We start from the raw sequence: 16,282 nt of genomic DNA on the forward strand, positions 1-16,282 counted from the left end.
CTTATACATTTTCTAATACTGAATCAGCCCTGAATTTCAGATATGTTTCACCTAATCTTAGTATATGATCCTTGTAATATTTTGCTGTAATCACTTTGCCAATATTTTAATTTAAAAAGTTGTATCAATATTTATTACTGAATACTTTTCTTTCTTTGCTTCTCCTCTTCTTAAGTTAGGGATCAGAACCATGTTTGTGTCATAAAATGAGCTGGTAGAATTCCTTCTATGCTTATTTTCTCAAACTGTTTATATCATATTGGAATTAATTAATTTTAAATGCTTGGAAGTATTCACTTATGAATAAATTAGGTCCCTGTGTTTTTTTCCTTAAGGAACTCAAAAATAGCTTGTTTAATTTCTTTCTTTTTTTACTAGTTTTTTTATAATTTTCATTTTTTAATGATTGTTTTAATGAATTTATTATTTTTTAATAGTTTTCAACATTCATTTTTGTAAGACTTTGAGATCCACATTTTCCTTCCTCGTCTTCCCTCCACTCCCCTTGACAGTGAATAATTAAACATGGGATATGTAGGCATAACTCTGTTAAACATATTTCCAAATTAATCATGCTACGAAAGAAGAGTCAGGGGGAAAATGGAAAAAAAAACATGAAGGGGGGAAAAAAAGCATAAAACAGATTTTAAAAATTGGAATGCTTTGGTCTGCATTCAGACTTCAGAGTTCCTTTTCTGGATGTGGACAATATATTCCATTGCAGTTACCTTTAGAATTGTCTGATCATAATACTGCTGAGAAGAATAAGTCCATCATAGTTGATTATCACATAATGTTACTGTTATTGTGTACAATGTGTTATTGTGTACAATGATCTTCTAGTTCTGTTCAGTTTATTCTCCATCACTTCATGTAAGTTTTTCCAGGCATTTCTGAAATTCAGCTGCTCGTGATTTCTTACATAAAGAACAGTTAAAAATATTTTTCTACATGTTGGTTTTTTTCTCTTTCTAATGGTCTTTTTGGGATATAGTCTGAGTTGTGGCATGTTTGGCTGATAGGGCAGGCATAACTTTATTACCCTTTGGGCGTAGATACAAAATATTCTACAGAAATGTTAGATCATTTTCCAAGTTCATTAACAATGTATTAATTTCCCAGTTTTTCCCAAATATGCTCCAACAGTGATCATTTGCCTTTTGTGTCATATTTTCCAATCTGATGTGTTCATATAGATTGTCAGACTTATTTATAGACTGGCATAAAATTGGACAAAATAGCTCCTAATAATTACTTTAATTATCATTTTCACTGGTAGATAAGTCAAACTTTTCATTTTTCATATTGATAATTTCCTTTTCTTTGTAAAATAAAAATTAACCAATGTGTGACTGGTGTTATTGGATTTTTTCTTTTGTTTTAAAGAAAGATTTTATTTATTTTGAGTTTTATAATTTTCCCCTATTCTTGCTTCCCTCCCTCCACCTCCCACAGAAGTGATCTGTTAGTCTTTACATTATTTCCATGGTATAAATTGATCTAATTTGAAGGTAATGAAAGAGAAAAATCATATCCTTAAGGAAGAAAAATATAAAGAATAAGTAATAGCAAAATTACATAATGAGATAATGTTTTTATTTCTGAAATTGAAGATAATAATCCTTGGTCTTTGTTCAAACTACTCATTTCCTTCACTGGATACAGAATGTATTCTCCATTGCAGATAGCCCCAAATTGTCCCTGATTGTTGCACTGATGGAATGAGCAAGTCCACCAAGGATGATGATGAACCCCCTTATTGCTGTTAAGGTGTACAATGTTTTTCTGGTTCTGCTCATGTCTCTCAACATCAGTTCATGCAAATCTTAACATGCTTCCCTGAATTCCCATGCACTCTGCTTTCTAATAGAACAATAATGTTCCATGACATACATATACCACAGTTTTTTAAGCCATTCACGAATTGAAGGACATCCACTTAATTTCCAATTCTTTACTACCACAAACAGGGCTGTTGCTGCTATGAATATTTTTGTACAAGTGAGGTTTTTGCCCTTTTTCATAATCACTTCAGGATACTGGAATAAATCCAAATAGCTCTCCAGAAAGGTTGGATGAGTTCATAGTTCTACCAACAATGTATTATTGTCCCAGATTTTCCACATCTCTTCCAACACTGATCATTGTCCTTTCTGGTTATATTGGCCAGTCTGAGAGGTGTGAGGTGATACCTCAGAGATACTTTAATTTGCATTTCTCTAATAAGTAGTGATTTAGAGCAATATTTTTTCTTTTTTCTTTTTTTATTCTCATTTTGTACAAATGTTTTTTTAATTAATAAAATATTCTTGTTTGAGTAAATGAAAAACCCCCTCCCCCCATAAATATAGACTTGCTTGAGTGATAAAGTAAAGGGGAGAGGAAAACAAATTAAAATTTAAAAAAATAATAGTAATAATTGTAGGTATGGCCAGGTGGTGCAACGGACGAAGCACCAGCCCTGGAGCCATGAGCACCCGAGCCCACATCCAGCCCCATAGACCCAACAATCACCCAGCCATGTGACATGCAAGCCACCCGATCCCCACTGCTCTGGAAAAACCAAAAAGAAGAAAAAAAAAGACCCAAAATAAAATAAAATAGTAATAATAGGGGTGGCTGGGTGGCAGACAGAGTATTGGCCCTTGAGCCAGGAGCACCCAGGTCCAAATCCGGCATCAGACAACCAAGGATCACCCTGCCATGCATCTCCAGGCAGTCCACCCAGCCCCATTTGCCCTGTACCCTCTCCCAAATAATAATAATAAAAAATGTGCTTCAGTCTTTGTTCCAACCCCAACAACTCTGTCATGGGTGGATCACATTCTTTATGGTAAGTCAATCGCAAAAGTTACTTCCATATTTTTCCAACGTTGCCATTGCTGATCACAACTCCCCCCTTTCTTATTTCTCCACTACCGTGTACTATATTTTCTCTCTCCTTTCACTCTGATTCTGCGGTAGGGTAGCTGAGTGGTGCAGCAGACAGATCCCTGGTCCTGGGGCCAAGAGGCCCTGAGCCCCCATAACACCCCTTAGGCCTCTCATCTACCTGGCCCTATGGTCCTGGACAGGTCTTCCAATCCCAGCCCCTTGAAAGAAGTAAAAAATAAAATGTGCTATATCTGGCCACTCTTCCCCCATGGTCCAACCTCTCCTCCTTTATTCACATACCCACCCCTTCCCCCTGTTCCCTGGCTTCTTACTCCAGATGTCTATACCCCATTGAGTATATATGCTGTTTCCTCTCTTAGCCACCTCTGATGAGAGCAAAGGTTCCCTCATTCCCCCTTGCCTCCCCCCCTTCCACATCATTGCAATAGCTCATTGTAATAAAGAAAAATCTTATTACATGAAATATCTTGGCCTATTCCCCCTTTCCTTTTTCTTTCTCCCATCACATTTCCCTTTTTTTCTATTGACTCTATTTTTACACCATATTTTATCTTTGAATTCAGCTTTCTCCTGTACTTCAACTACAAAATCTCCCTCTACCTGCTCTATTTACTGAGAAGGTTCATATGAGTATTATCAGTGTCATTTTTCTATGCAGGAATACATGCAGTTCATCATCAAGTCCCTCATATTTTCCCCTTCTCCTCCACTCTCTATGCTTCACCTGAGTCCCACATCCGAAGATCAAACCTTCTGTTCAGCTCTGGCCATTCCAACAGGAACATTTGAAATTCCCCTGGTTCATTGAAAGTCCATCTTTTTCCCTGGAAGAGGACATTCAGCCTTGCTGGGTAGTTCATTCTTGGCTGCATTCTAAGCTCTTTTGCCTTCCGGTATATTATATTCCAATCCCTACGAGCTTCCAAAGTAGTTGCTGCTAAGTCCTGTGTAATCCTGACTGCAGCTCCACAATATTGAACTGTGTCCTTCTGGCTGCTTGTAATATTTTCTCTTTGACTTGGGAGTTCTGGAACTTGGCTATAATATTCCTAGGGATTGGTTTTTTGGGATCTCTTTCTCAGGGGGATCAGTGGATTCTCTCCATTTCTATTTTGCCCCCTGCTTCTAGAATATCAGGGCAATTTTCCTGTAGTAATTCTTTGAAAATGATGTCAAGGCTCTTTTTCTGATCATGACTTTCAAATATTCCAATAACTTTTAAATTATCTTTCCTAAGTCTGTTTTCCATATCAGTTGTTTTTTCAATGAGATATTTCACATTTTCTTCTAATTTTTCATTTTTTTGGTTTTGAAGTATTGATTCCTGATTTCTGGTAAATTCATCAATGTCCCTGAATTCTATTCTTTGTCTGAAGGATTTGTTCTCCTCAGAGAGGCTCTTTTTCCATTTGGCCAATTTTTCTTTTTAAAGCATTCTTCTCCTCAATAACTTTTTGAACTGTTTTATCCATTTGACCTAAGCTGGTTTTAAGCATGCTATTTTCTTCTGAATTTTTTGGATTTCCTTGACTAAGCTGCTGACTTCATTTTCATGTTTTTTCTGTATCTCTCTCATTTCTTTTCCCAGTTTTTCTTCTAACTCCCTCATTTGATTTTCAAAGTCTTTTTTGAGCTGTGTCATAGCCTGAGCCCAATTTCTGTTTTTCTTGGAGTCTTTAGATTCAGGAGCTTGTGCTTCCTCATATTCAGACTGAGTATTTTGATCCTTCTTGGGCTCATTTGCAAAATATTTCTCAATGGTCTTCCTCTTATTTCTCTGCTTGCTCATTTTCCCAATTTGGGCCTGGTTTTTGGGTGCTTCCTTAGCTTTTGGGACACTCCCACAAGGGTCTCAGTGTGTGAGGCTCTGTCCTCCCTCCTGGTCTGTGAATGACCATATGTGCTCCCGGCTGCCACAGGGCTGAGGTGGAGGGGGCCCTGCTGTTCTATGAGTGGGCCTAGACTGCAATCAGGTTCTGAATGTGGTAAGAGCCCCAGAGTCTTGTTCCAAGGGCAGAGGACAGAGCTCTGCAGTCTCTCTCTCTTCACTCCCCTCCCTCAGCTCAATGGGCTCATGCCCTAGGGGCTGCTGCTTACTGGCTCTGCCTGCTTCTGTTTCCTGGATCTGGGATGAGATGGCCACTCTGCTTGCTGTGTGCCCTGAGGGCTGGGCTCCATGTGCTTCCTCTGGCAGAGGTCCCCTGCTGTTCCCCCACTTTGTGCCCGGTGCTCCCCGGGGTGTAGCTCTGAAGACCCCCCCATTGCTGTGAGCTGGGTTTCCCAGCTCCCTGGGGCTGCCTCCAGGTGGCTGAAGTTCTTTCGCTCTGGTGCACCATCCCTCTGGCTGGCACCCCTCTATCCTCAGGGAACAGAGCCTTTCTGCTCTTTTCCAGGTTACCTTGAGTAGGAGAACTGCCGTACTGGGTCCCTCTGTGGGTTCTGTCTCTCTAAAGTTTAGTTAGAGTCCTTAGTTTATAAGTTTTATCAGAGAGCACCTAAGACCCAATCCTTTCTTGTCGCCATCTTAGCTCTGCCCCTCTCTAAAGCAATTTTTCATATGACTATGGATCACTTTGATTGCCTCATCTGTAAATTGCCTTTGCATATCCTTTGATTTCATAGTGATATAGTCAATTGGGGAATGGCTTGGTTTTTTGAAAATTTGATTCAGTTCTCTGTACATTTTAGAAATGAGTCCTTTGTCAGAAATATTAGTTGTAAAATTGTTTCGTAATTTACTACATTTCTTTTGATCTTGGTTACAGTGGTTTTGTCTGGGCAAAAGCTTTTTAATTTAATGTGATCAAAATTATCTAGTTTGTTTTTAGTGGTGTTCTCCATCTCTTCCCTAGTCATAAACTGCTTCCCTTTTCCATAGATCTGTCAGGTATGCTACTCTTGATCTTCTAGTTTGATCATAAATTCTGTATCCATTTGGATCTTATCTTGCTATAGGATGTGAGGTGTTGGTCTAATCCAAGTTTCTTCCGTACTAACTTCCACTTTTCCCAGCAGTTTTTATCAAAGAGAGAGTTTTGATCCCAGTAGCTGGACTCTTTGGGTTTATCAAACAGCAGATTACTATAATCATTTTCTGCTATTGCACCTAGTCTATTAATCCACCATTCCTAGTCTATTCCATTGTTCCACCATTCAATTTCTTAGCCAATACCAGGCAGTTTTGATGACTGATGTTTTATAATATAATTTTAGATCTGGTAGGGATAAGTCACCTTCTTTTGCACTTTTTTTCATTGATTCCCTGGAAATTCTTGACTTTCTATTTCTCCATATGAATATACTTAATTTTTTCTAACTCATTAAAGTAATTGTTTTGGAATTTTGATTGGTTGGTCACTAAATAAGTGGTTTAGTTTTGGTAGAATTGTCATTTTTATTATATTAGCTTGACCTATCCATGGGCAGTCAATGTTTGCCCAGTTTTTTAAATCTGATTTTATTTGTGTGAGAAGTTTTTAGCAATTGTTTTCAAAAAGTTTCTGAGTCTTCCTTGGCAGGTAGACACGCAGGAATTTTATGTTATCTGAGGTTACTTTGAATGGGATTTCACTTTCTAGTTCTTCCTTGGCAGGTAGACACGCAGGAATTTTATGTTATCTGAGGTTACTTTGAATGGGATTTCACTTTCTAGTTCTTTCTACTGTATCTTGCTAGTTATAGAGATGTTGAGGATTTATGAGAGTTTATTTTATATCCTGCAATGTTGCTCATGTTGCTAATTATTTCTACTAGTTTTTTAGATGATTTTTGGGGATTCTCTAGGTATACCATCATGTCATCCACAAACAGTGAGAGTTTTGTCTAATTCCTTCAAATTCTTTTTCTTTTCTTATTGCTGTGGCTAATATTTCTAGTATGATATTGAATAGTAGTGGTGAAAATGGCCATCCTTGCTTCACCCCTGATCTTACTGGGAATGCCTCTAACCTATCCCTGTTGCACATAATGCTTGTTGATTGTTTCAGATAGACATTTCTTATTATTCTAAGGAACAGTTCATTTATTCCTACACTTTCTGGTGTTTTTAGTAGGAATGTGTACTATATTTTGTCAAAAGCTTTTTCAGCATCTATTGATATAATCATATGATTTCTAATATGTTTGTTATTGATATAATTAATTATACTAACAGTTTACTAATACTGAACCAACCCTGCATTTCTGGGATAAATCCTCCTTGATCATAATATATTATACTAGTGAAAACTTGTAATCATTTTGCTAAGGTTTTATTTAAGATTTTTGTATCTATATTCATCAGGGAGATAGGTCTATAATTTTCTTTCTCTTTTTTCTTCCTGGTTTAGATATCAGCACCATATTGGTGTCATAGAAAGAGTTGGGCAGAGTTTCATCTTCACCTATTTTTCCAGAGAGTTTATATAGTATTGGAACTAATTGTTCCTTAAATGTTTGGTAGAATTTACTTGTGAATCCATCAGGCACTGGAGATTATTTTTCTTAAGGAGTGTATAATGGCTTGTTGAAATTCTTTTTCTGAGATAGGGTTATTTAGGTAATTAATTTCTTCTTCATTTAGTCTGGACAATTTGTATTTTTGTAAATATTCATTCATTTAACTTAGATTGTCAAATTTATTGGTATTGAGTTGGGTAAAATAATTCTGAATTATTACATTAATTTCCTCCATATTGGTGGTGAGTTCATCTTTTTCATTTATGATACAACAATCTGGTTTTCTTCTTTCTTTTTTCATCAAATTGACCAGAGGCTTATCAATTTTATTGTTTTTATCATAAACCCAGCTCTTGGTTTTATTTATTAGTTCAATAGCTTTTTTGCTTTTGCTTTTATTAATTTCTCCTTTAAAGAACTTCTAATTTGGCATTTAATTGGGGGCTTTTAATCTGTTCTTTCTCTAAGTTTTTTAGTTACATTTTGCTTCATTGATTTCTTCTTTCCTAATTTATTCATATGAGGATTCAAAGATATAATATAACTCCTGACAGCTGCTTTGAGTGCATCCCATAAGTTTTGGTATGTTGTTTCATTATTGTCATTACCTAGGGTGAAATAATGAATTCTTTCCATAATTTGCTGTTTGATCCACTCATTCTTGAAAATGAGGTTATTTAGTTTCCTATTAGTTGTGGGTCTATATCTCCCTGGTACAATATTGCATGTGATTTTTATGACATTATGATCTGAGAAAGATGTATCCACTATTTCTGCCTTTCCACAATTGATTATTAGGTTTCTTTTATGCCTTAGTATATGATCAATTTTTGTTTAAGTGCCAAAGACTGCAGAAAAAAAAGTATATTCCTTTCAGTCCCCATTCAATTTCTTCCATAATTCTCTCATATCTAAGTTTTCTAACAGTCTATTTACTTCTTTAACTTCCTTCTTGTTTATTTTATGATTGCTTTGTCTAAAACTGATAATGGGAGGTTGAGGCCTCCCACTAGTAGAGTTTTGCTATCTATGTCTTTCTATAGCTCTTTCAACTTCATTTAGATGCTGTCTCATTGGGTGCATAAATATTTAGTATTTAAATTACTTTATGGTTACTTTTAGGAGGATATAGTTTCCTTCCTTATCTCTTTTAAAGCTATCTATTTTTGCAACTGCTTTATTTGACATAAGGAATGCAACCCCTGCTTTGCTCCAAACTTTTACTTTTACTCTATATGTATCTCTGGTTCAAATCAGTTTCTTGTAAGCATCATAATGTAGGATTCTGGTTTTTGAATAACTCTGCTATCCACTTATGTTTTAAGGGAGAGTTCATTCCATTTATATTCAAAGTTATAATTACTGTATCTTTATTGCCCTCCATGCTATCTTACTTCTATTTTGTTCAGGTTTTTTTTTTTTTTTTTGCAAGACAAATGGGGTTATGTGGGTCGCCCAAGGCCACACAGCTAGGTAATTATTAAGTGTCTGAGATCAGATTTGAACCCAGGTACTCCTGACTCCAGGGCCGGGGCTTTATCCATTGTGCCACCTAGCTGCCCCTTTCTTCCTTCTTTTTTGTATGCTCTGGCTTCAACACCCCTGCTATTCCTGGGATGACCCTCTGGTCTCCACTGCTCCCCTTCACCCACAGTCCCCAGAGACAGACCTTCTTGGTAGGTGTTCTTCTCCTAGTTTTTCTGGGTTTTGTCAATTGAGTTTCTGTTAAGAGGTTTTTCTATATTATTTTTGTGGGGGAACACTTCACACAAAGCCTGTCTTCTCTCCATCATCTTGGCCAGAAGTCATCTGGGCTTTTTTTTTTAATGAAACAAACTCTTTGTTTATTCATTAATTTGATGGATTTTTTCTTTTGATTTTACTAATATTTCTTTTTTATTTTCAGAATTTCCAATTTGGTGTTTAATTGAGGATTTTTACCTTGTTCTTTTTCTAGGTTTTTTTTAGTTGCATACCTAAATCATTACTCAGTTCTTCCTCTGTTTTATGATTATAATTGTTTAAAGATGTAAATTTGCTTTGTACTGCTTTGTACCGTTTTGGTTATAGTCTCATTGCTGCCATTCTTTTAATAAAATGATTGATTGTTTCCACAATTTATTTTTTGTACTACTTATTCTTTAGGATTAGATAATTTAGTTTTCAATTAATTTTTAATCTCTGTATCTTTGACCCCTTATTAAATGTAATTTTATTGCATTACTATCTGAAGTGATTATGTTCAATATTTCTGCTTCTCTGCATTTGTAAAATTTTTATATTCTATATATAGTCAATTTTTCTCTGACTGTCAGGTATCATTGAGAATAAAGTGTATTCCTTTCTATTCTGCTTTAATTTCTGTAAAGGTTTATATATAAATTTTCTAAAATTCTTTTCATCTCCTAAACTTTTGTATTTTAGTTTTTTATTAGAGTTATCTAGTTCTGAAAAAAAATTATTTGAAGTCTTACATTAATATAGTTTTATTATTTCCCCTATATCTCGTTTAATTTTGTCTTTAAAAAATTTGAATACTGTGCCATTTAGAATATATATATATATATATTATATATACATTTAGCCTTTATATTAGTTCATTGCATATATTACCTTTACCAAAATCTATTTTTCATGCCTATCCCTTTTTATTAGATATATTTTTGGTTTTGTTTTGAGAATATGATTGCTACAACTGCTATTTTTAAACCTCAGTTGAAGCATAAAAGATTTTCTTTCAGTTGCATATATTTATTTTATATGTCTCTTTAACTCAAAGATGCGTTTTGTAAACAACAAATTGTAAGTTTCTGGTCTTTATTCCACTCATCTATCTTCTTATGTTTTGTATATTTCTGTGTTCATATTCACAGTTATGCTGATATTCACAGTTATGATCACTATGACTGTGTCTCCTTTACCAAGCTACTTACTTTTTTCCCCTGTGGTATTCTTCTATCATTCTTATCCCAATTTTTCCTTTCCATCTCATATTTGTTTTTTTTTTTGTTTTACATTTTCCCAAGGTCTGAGACTAAATGTTTTCCTTTGAGACTCTGTATGCATCTTCAATTTTGTTGTCTTCTGAATTTCTGTTTTGATCTTCCTTGCCACTATAGTAATTATCTTTGTTCAGATTCTTTTGTGGCTGTTGTTTTCTCTATTTTCCAGTTTATTGTCTTTTAACTCTATGTTAAAGTTGGTCTTTACTCCCAAGGAAAAGGGAGCACTTTCCTTAAGTTTTTCATACCACTGTTTTTCAAATTTAGTTTATGAGATCTGCAAGTATTCATTTCTTCTAGGGTATATGATCCACAATGAGATGTTATTTTTCTCCTTATCATTTCTTTTGTCTTTGAGTAGACACAAGCTCTCTTTTCCATTATAGAACTACATGCTCCCCCTGCTTTTGCAAGTGGTCCTCCTCACTTTGAAGCTGCTACCTTGTGACATTGAATGAGCAATGAAACAGATTCAGTGTCAGCAAAGAGTCACCTCTAATCTTCTGAGCAGTTGTCAGGCTCTTCACAATCTGTGAGTTGAGAGCTTTGGAATCAAGAGTGGTTGATACAGCTGCCCCAAAGCTTGCTTCTGATTTGTCAGGCATAGCCAGGTTTGGACTTTGCTCCACTCTCTCCACAATGAGGAAAATCTTTCCTGCTGACCTCCTAAATTATCTTGGACTAGAAAATTATTTCACATCAACCTTTTGTTGATTCTGTCACTCCAGAATTCATTTTGAAGTTTTATTTTAATGTTATTTGGGAGGGAAATTGTGAGAGTTCAGTGTAGTCTCTGCCTTTATTTTACTCTATCCACCTACCTAATTGTTCCTAAAGAAAAAAGCAATATTTAGCTTACTCTCACCAATTTACCTTCTCCCTACTAAATTCTGAAATGTTGGTGAACCACTATAAATATTAAATAAGAAATAGAAACAAGGAAATTTAAAAATATTAGTATTATATAAATAAGAACACTTAAGTTCTTCTAAATAAAATAGAAGTTGAGCTCAAAAAAATGAGGAAAAGAACAATTTCACTACAGATACTTAATCCCCTCAGGTTTTCAGTCACTAAGAATGAAAAGATTTATGAGGCAGGGATAGCTAGGTGGTGCAGTAGTGAGCACTGACCATGGAGTCAGGAGGACCTGAGTTCAAATCTGAACTCAGATAATTAATAACCACCTAGTTGCAAGTCACTTAACCCAACTGCCTTGCCAAAAAAAAAACTTTGGGACTCAACTTCCTTGATATCTCTGATCAGAGGGAGATCACCAATCTGTCAACTAAAAGTCTACATTTGCTCCACTAACAGTCTTTCTTTATTGTGACTATACCCTTTTCAGGTAAAGAGGATCATTCTCAGCATTGTCTTAGATATCCAGGATTTGTTTCTCTACATGTATAGCACACACTTGGATGAGATAGAACTTTTCCCTCCAGAAAACCACCTCAGATTTGAATAATCAATCATCTTTTCTTCTCCCCTTTTTTGATTTACTCTAATTATTAATTTTCCTTCATCTTACCTGAATAATTATTTTTAAAAACTAAGAAATATCCATTTTCCCCTCTTTTTTCTATTTGAGAGTAGATTTCCTAGAATTAGTTATAGTATCTGACCATATTTTCTTGGAAGTTTTTGTTTCTTTTCAAAAAGTTATGTGCTCGCTTCACCAGCACATATACTAAAATTGGAATACAGAGAAGATTAGCATGGCCCCTGCACAAGAATGACACGCAAATTTGTGAAGCATTCTAAATTTTTTACTCTTTGTTTCTTCCTTAAGGATATGATTTCTCTCTCATCACATTCAATTTGGATCAATGTACAACATGGAAACAAAAAAGAAGTTCTTCATCACCACTAAGATATCTATTTATTAATAAAATGATGCATCAACATCTCTAGTTATCCTTCATTTAGAGCATGGTATCCAGAACATGAAAATTTATTGTTTAAATAATCTATAAGAACAATTTGTCAGATTTATGTTGGGACTTTCAAGGGAGATTAAAAAAATTTGGAACCAATTACATATGGTATGAGGCAGAAGGAAAAAATCAGAAAAATTGGAACATAGAACTGAGTAATAGTACTTAGCAAAGTGTCTTATTCAAAATGATATTTGAGCAGTATTTCTTGACCTGAACAGCAGTGGTTAGTGGGCTCGAATTTCATATCTTTATCTATATCTATATCTATATCTATCTATATCTATCAATATTTAGATATGCACCTAGTATCTTCCCTGGTAAAATGTAACTATGAAAGCAGGTACTCTCCACTTTCTGCTTTGCATTCATAATTTCTAGCAAAGTAATTGGCACACTGTAGATATTAAATATATGTTAATTGATTTGATTATCAGGAGTGATTAAAGTTAGTATTGATTGATGTGGGAGATTGCTGAAAAGAGTGAAATATTCATTATTAATATTTATCTTATTACTAGGTCAATGAAAATTTTTTCTAAATGACATTACAAATAATTATATTCTGAACATCTTACAAAAAAGAAATTCTGAGAATGAAAGGAGTAAGAGTGAAAGAATGATCTTACAGTTAATAGGGCAATGATAAAAATTCAATGGTTGAATTTGACTTTGCCAATAGATGTTAAAAATAAATAAAATGAATTGCTGAAATGAAAGAAAGCAAACTTGATTGAATTTGTTAAAAAAAAAAAAAACTTTGAACAAACACCCTGATTTGAAGGTTTCCAACCAAGCCTGTATCCTCTGGGGAAAATAAAATCCACTGAATGATGAAAAGTGTCAGAAGGAACAGAGATTCAACAAAATCAAAAATAAGCAACATTGAATCCTCCTATTTGATATAGAACTATACCAGAAGATGGAGATGGAGTATGAAGGATCTTGAATAAGAATCATTTTAAGCTTCTAGAGATAAAGTTGTAGACAATCCAAAAGGTAACTGCATTAAGAAATGGTACCTTAGCCAACACAATAGGAGATAATAGTTTGAGGGTAAGAGGTAAAGATTACACCAGTATACTGACTAAAGAAACAGAACACTAAAGAAAATGGGTTCTAATTTCATATATATAACCAGCTCTGGTTCCTGGGAAGAATTATGAAAGAAATTGAAGTCTAGTTCCTGGAAACAGTTGTCAAAGAATATACATAAACCATTTTCAAAAAAAATTATAAATTCTTATTCATATAAAAACATTCAAATTATATAGTAAAGAGTCAAGAAGATAATAAACATAATGAATATTACAATGTAGGTTAAAGAACCACTACAAACAATAAAAAATATGTTGTACAATTATACAGGACAAAGAGAATTGAAAAGACATCTTCTTCCATTCATTATCATAGGTGGGAGATCTAGAAGTAAGAGAAATAAATATTATACTATCATATTAATAAATAATTATTATTTTGTGATCTCTCTCTTTTCCTTTTAATTTTATTAAAACCCTAGTCCTGAAAAGGTTAGTCAGAATTCTAAAGGGCATGACTGAGTGATGAGATTTTCTCCTAGCCCTGGAGGCACATGCTAAGTAACTGAGTTGGTAGAACTTCATCTAAGTAAGATAAATAATTTCTATTTAGAAATTAAACAAAATCCAGTCTGAATGAGCCTTTGCTGGGGGAAGAACCCACTGTTCTTGATCCCTTCCATTAGAGATAGGCTAATGGAAGTCAAATCTTGCAAGAGAAAATCAGTTGAAAAGGATTGATGGAAATAGCTTCTTCTGTCCAGATGCCTTGAGGCAGTTGAGTCTCATGCTGAAGCTACTTTCTCAGAAGGAGAGGCTGAAGACATTTAGCCTACCTCCTCAATGTAATTTCAGTCCACCAATTAGGGTTGAATTTCATTTTTATGGGGATTTTTCTTTCAGAAGGAATTTATGGCATTTCAAGGACTGCCTTTATGTCTTTGGGAACAAAGAGAAACTACCTACCATCAATTTATTTATGGTCAGCAGGTCTAATTAATAAATTAATTATTAGTTATTCAGAAACTCAAATTAGCATAGAACCATTGCACATATTTTCAGACTTTTCCAGTACTTTGATCAATTATATATACTATTTCAGCCACTTTTTCATTTTTTTTCTTTTTTAAACTCTTTTTGTGTTGTTCAATAGATAAGCTTTCTGAGAGGGGGTTAAGTACAGATACTGGAATAAATTTAAGTGATGTAAAATTAAAAGACATAAATTTAAAAAGTAAAGAATTCTGTTGTTCCATGTCATCCCCTTCAGCTTGGCAAAAGTGAGATTGCTAATTGTTGGAAAAGTTGTGGGAGTAAAAGAGCAATCATATACTCTTGATGAAGCCAAGTATAGTTCTAACCATTCTGGAAATAAATTTGGTATTATAACACCAAAGTTACTAAACTGTGCATATCCTTTAACCATGTACCTCTAAGGAGATCAAAGACTTAGCTAAATGGCCCATATGTGTACCCCACAAATATATACAGCAGCACTTTTTTGTGGAAACAAAAGTTGGATACAAAGTGGATATCCATTAATTATAGAACTGCTGAACAATTTGTATTTTATGCATATGATGAACTATTATTGAACTATAAGAGATGAAACATATAAGTGATTTAAGGAAACCTGAGATTTCTATGAATAGAAAATGTTGCTTACTCTATTTTGTCTTTGAACTTCTTGATTGTTGTATGGTCTATTGTGAACTTTAGCCTTCCATTAGAATAGGAAGTGGTTGCTCCATCTGCATTCTGAAAATTATCTTGGCAGGAACTTCAATTCCCTGACTCATAACAAAATCAGCTCAAATTTCACCTTCTGCAAGAGGCTTTCCAAAACTCTCTACCTGCTAACATCTTCCTCTTTCACTTTACTCACATCAACTCTGTTTATACCTTGTATTGATTGTTATATAATTTTCTTCATTTTTAATATGAATGTTCCTTCACTAATGTATTATTGGTGGACTTGTGAATTGATCCAATCATACTGGGGAAAAAAATTGAAACTATGCATAAAGGTTATAAAACTGTGCATGTCCTTTGATCCAATAATACCCCTACTAGGTCTGTATTCCAAAGAGATCATTGAAAATGGGAAAAGACACATTTGAGGAAAAATATTTACAGCAGCTCTTTTTGTAGTGGCAAAACATTACAAATTAGGGGAAGTCTATCATTTGGATGACTGAACAAATTGTGATATAAGCATGTGATGAAATGCTATTATTCTTTTTCTTAGGGTTCTTTGGGGGGCAAGACAATGGGGTTAAGTAATTTGCCCAAGATCACACAGCTAGGTAATTATTAAGTGTCTGAGGCCATATTTGAACTCAGGTCCTATTGACTCCAGGGCTGTGCTCTATCCACTGTGCCATCTAGCTGCCCTGAAATACAATTATTGTTTAAGAAATCATAAGCAGGTAAATTTGAGAATACATTGGAAAAACTAATATGAACTGATTCTGAGTGAATTAAACAGAACTAGAATATTGTACACATTGACAATTTTTGATGTTCTCTTTGATACACTTGATCAAAGATACTTCTAAATGACTTGTGATAGAAACTGTCATATACGTCTAGAGAAAAATAAAGTTTTCTAAATGCAGACCAAACATACTATTTTCACTTTTTGAACTTTATTTTATTTTTTATTATTATTTTATTATTTATTATATTATATCTCATAGTTCTGATTCTTTTGTTCTGATTCTTCTTTGCCAACAAAATTAATATGAAAATATGTTAAACATGATTGTTACATGTAACATATCAGATTACTCATGAAGGGGGGAAGGTACGGGAAGGAGGAAGAAAAATGTGGAACTAAAAACCTTACAAAAATGAATAATAAAAATTATCTTTAAATGTAACTGGATAGAATTTTTTTTTAAAAAATGAATACTCAGATATTGTCAGAGGACAAGAACTTTTTTAAATTTTTATTCTCAGTGCCTAGCTCATA

At 34.2% G+C, this 16,282-nt stretch overlaps 1 non-coding gene across 1 annotated transcript; it reads left to right on the top strand.

The window, feature by feature from the left end:
• The first annotated feature begins 12,000 nt into the window (after positions 1–12,000).
• On the top strand, positions 12,001–12,104 carry LOC141503603 (U6 spliceosomal RNA). The gene has a single exon (XR_012472949.1). It is a non-coding gene; the product is annotated as a U6 spliceosomal RNA (small nuclear RNA).
• The last annotated feature ends 4,178 nt before the right edge of the window (positions 12,105–16,282 follow it).

Source organism: Macrotis lagotis, chromosome X, assembly GCF_037893015.1.
Source record: "Macrotis lagotis isolate mMagLag1 chromosome X, bilby.v1.9.chrom.fasta, whole genome shotgun sequence".
NCBI lineage: Eukaryota > Metazoa > Chordata > Mammalia > Peramelemorphia > Peramelidae > Macrotis > Macrotis lagotis.